The sequence below is a fragment of the Pyrgilauda ruficollis genome, unplaced genomic scaffold, assembly GCF_017590135.1.
Source record: "Pyrgilauda ruficollis isolate IOZ18807 unplaced genomic scaffold, ASM1759013v1 scaffold5, whole genome shotgun sequence".
NCBI classification, from domain to species: domain Eukaryota; kingdom Metazoa; phylum Chordata; class Aves; order Passeriformes; family Passeridae; genus Pyrgilauda; species Pyrgilauda ruficollis.
Genome location: NW_024526599.1, coordinates 18,082,324 through 18,086,315, shown reverse-complemented (window position 1 = coordinate 18,086,315; position 3,992 = coordinate 18,082,324).

Here is a 3,992-nt window from a genome sequence, read left to right as displayed (position 1 = left end):
GGGGGGGGGGGAAGGGAGGTGGGGTTGTCTTAAAACCCCTACACTTTATAGAAGTGAAAAGGTACAAGATAGCTGCTAACCAGGATTGTCACCCAACAGTGTCACCACAATGCAGCTTTGCTTCATGAGGGTTCTCCATTCCCTGCCAGGCCAGATTCTTCAGAGCTGCCTGACTTTCCCCTCTTTCCTAACAGTCTTCCTTGGGAAAGTGCTGGATCTGCCTCCTGTGCAGAGTGAGACTGTTGCTCAGGAACCTCTAAAACTGCAGGAACAGTTACATAAAGATGAAAGCAGCTTTTACCTCTTCAGGCATAATGTGCAGTATATGGTCCAAGCTCATCCTGTTTTTAAAACCCTTCCAAAAATATTGGTATTGAACCATACACAAACATTCTCATCCAAAACAAGATTAAAAAGAATGTGCTGCTATGCAGTGGGGGTGGTGGGATGTCTCTATTGCTACTTCACTTCCATCTATCACCTCCTTATCAGTGACCTTGCAGTAGGATGGGAAAAGAGCAGCGTTCTGGGATGATACTTTGAGCAAGTGACGTCTGACATAACCTAAGGAAAGCCTTGCCATGTTCCTTCAGCAGTTTTTCAATTGTTCCTTCTTTTAAATTTTGTATCATGTTTCTTTCTCTATTCTCCTTCCCTTCCCTAGAAGTCCAGGCTGAAAGTGTTAAATGTGAAATGTACAATCACTACTTAGGTTCTTTATTATTCTCCCTATTAAAGTTGATTCTAGATAGGTAATTCCTTCATTTCTCCAAGTTGTCACTCATCACTGAAATACAGTAACTCAGTCATTCTGAAATCCAGTATTTGAGGCATTGATTACATCCTTCATCCTAAATCACTTTAATCTCAAGCAGATGGTCCCAATAGTTTTGAGTGCAGCAGTTGGAAGATGTGCCATGAGCCATCTCCCCTCTCTCCCCCTCTGCATGCTCACAGTTTAACTGATTGGCATAACTGGAACAGACCCAGCACTTCCTGACAGTCATCACTTTATGAAGTCACTTTCCTTTTTTTTTTCAATCCGAAAATAGAATAATTCTTAGTTCACTTAAGAAAGAGCTCCTGCTATAAAGGCAAAAATAGACAACACACACACACACACTGTTACAGCCTGAACAACAGGAACTTACTTCCAGTTATTTTCTCCATCACATCGAGAGATTTAACTGGCTGGTATTTCAAATAGATACAATAGTAAAAATCAGCAGCTTCATATAAAACACTATCATAGATACTGCAACTACTCCCCAGAGCATGCAGAGGGACAAGAATGAAGGAAACAGGGAGCATGCCAAGCTTAGTTATTGTATGTTGAAAGTAAAGAAAGGGTATTGTCACCCCAGCTCTGCTTCGCTGTCCTACAAAAAATAAAGCACATTTAACACAGCCTAAAAAGTTCATCTGCTGCCAACTTCTACCTGTACACAGAGAAAGGGGAAGGGAAGCCTTTTCCTTTCTCCAGTTCTCCCTCACATTATCCAACACAGTTAACTGAGGCAAGTGTCTTAGGAGCACAGGAAAGAGCACTCTTGGGCAAGACAATTGTCCAACAGAGGCAGGAACCAATATCTCATCTGTGCTGGCAGAAGAAGGACAACACCAGCCTCTGCAGAAATCAGATCTTCACAGTTGGCATGAATGTGCAGATTTATTCCCAACCTAAGACCGCTAAAATAATGCAGGAGAACCATCCTCATTTCACTACCTGTGTGAGGTATTGCAAGAGGGAAATCTATACCAAATAAGCACTCTCATAGAAGTGGGAAATAAAACAATCTCCCATGAACCAATCAAGGTGCACTAAACATAAGATATACCAGGAAAATAACTTCATGGTATGAACAGGAAAGTACACAGAGATAACTGATTTTACTCTATGTAAAAATCGGGATTTATTCTTTGTGAGATTTTGTTCAAACTCAATAATTTAAAGTAGTTAGACAAATACCCACAATTCTACTGGAGGCTTTTGGCTTTCTTTGCCATCATTGACATGGTGGCGTAAAATAAAAACCTTGAGAAGTCTGTTTTATTTAAAATTTTGCTAAATTATTTTACAGGTCAATAAACTGCAATGAACCCAGACCACCCTAAATCCATTGACATGTGCTTATTAAACTTCCAGCAAAGGTCTAAAAACTGCTTCAGTATAGGAGTGTTTTCTTTCAGTGCATGTTATTTAAGTGAGTTATTAGTTAATTCAAGGTTGAAAAACCAATTGGGAGTTTAAAACAGAACTTTTTTTTGTCCAGTTTGTTTTTACATTCCTAATCTGATCTTCCTTCGCCAAGGAAAAGCCTTCCTTATTCCAGACAATGTCACATGTCCTGCTTCCACCTTTCTGTGTTTTGAGCTGAATCAGAAGCACCTTGTTCATGAATGCAAGCTTCCTGCTATTTTCTTGGATTTTCAAAGTAAGGGAATGAAGCATTCTTGAGCTTGGAGGAACCAGTCAGATAAGGTAAGAGAAATTTCTTGGATTTCAAGAGTTTATAGGTCATCAGGAAACTCATGTGGGAAAAAGCCTTAAATACTCTGTGTTCCAGACCTATTTTCCTCCACTTCAAGGATGCTTCTTGCCTAATTTCAATGAGTAAAGGAACTAAATGCTTAAAATAAAAATTATACATATTAAAAAAAAACTAGTGACAGAGAACATAAGGTTCCTGGAACACTCATCTGACTCCAGAAGCCAAAAATACAAGTGGATTAAAAATAGAAAGATCAAATATAACAGGTTTTGATATTGCATTTCTTCTGACAAACCTACTCAACAACAGTGTATTTTAAATGGATTGGGAAAAGCAGAGGCCTAGAAAGAAAATTCTTGTCTCTGAACAAAAAGGTGCATGTCTAGACAGCTGGAACTGTGCCTGCACATTCATTTTTGCAAAAGCAATTAAAGCTGACCACTTTGGAAACAGATTTCAGGCTCTGAAGTTTACACGTAATGGTCCTACACATAAGAAATTACTTTTTTCATAATCTCTACAATTCACAATTTAAATCATTCCTTAATGGAAACTGAATCTAATTTTGCCAAGGAAATGAATGATGCACAGATGTCTCCCCAGTTGCAATCAACTCTCAACAGACAGTGATCAGACCAAGCGTTCTCTCACAGAATAAAGCATAATCTGTTTCATTCTGACCAGTGGCTTTTGAGAAATGCTTTTGTTACTGAAAAAAACCTCAAGAGTAGAATTCTTTGAAGTCAAATACTGGTCTAGTGGAAGGTGTCCCTCCCCATGGCAGGGGGTTTGGAACTAGATTATCTTTAAGGTTCCTTTCAACCCAAACCATTCCATGATTCTATGACAGGAAGCAAAGAAAAGCACAGCACAGCATATGGGATGCTCAGCAGTTACTTCAAAAGCAAATCCCCATCGGCACTAGAACTTTACTGTAGGCACACATTCAGAAGGCTCTAAAAACTTCCTTTGATCCTCGATTAAAAACCTACTTCAAAACAAAAACCCATTAAAGTCCTTCGAAGAGTAATTCTGCTCAAGTTAACCAGATAGCTGTATCCATATGCTTTAGGCAAAGCTACAACTTTAAAGCAAATGCATCAAACTTCAGGGGCTCTTCATTCCATGTCTGTGCAAATCCTGGAGGCCACAGTAAGAATTCATCCTGCTTTCACTATCACGATCTTAAAGCCAAAGAAAACGGAAGTTAAAACAAGTCACCATCATGACTTGTATAATGGTATAAAAGCACTAATGGGATTAGGATGCCTCAGAAGTAAATTGCAATCACCCCTCTTCCAACTCAGGACAGTAGGAATTAAATGACTGGAAGCCCATGAACACAACTTTCTCTGAACGTGAAATCAGTCAGGAGCAGTGAGTTAGATCCCTCTATATCAGCGTGTAGAAAAGAACTATCATGCCTAACAAAACAGAGCTGAACTTACTAAATAATCACATTCCAGGAAAAACTTTGCAACAAAACCACCAGTCTGTAGA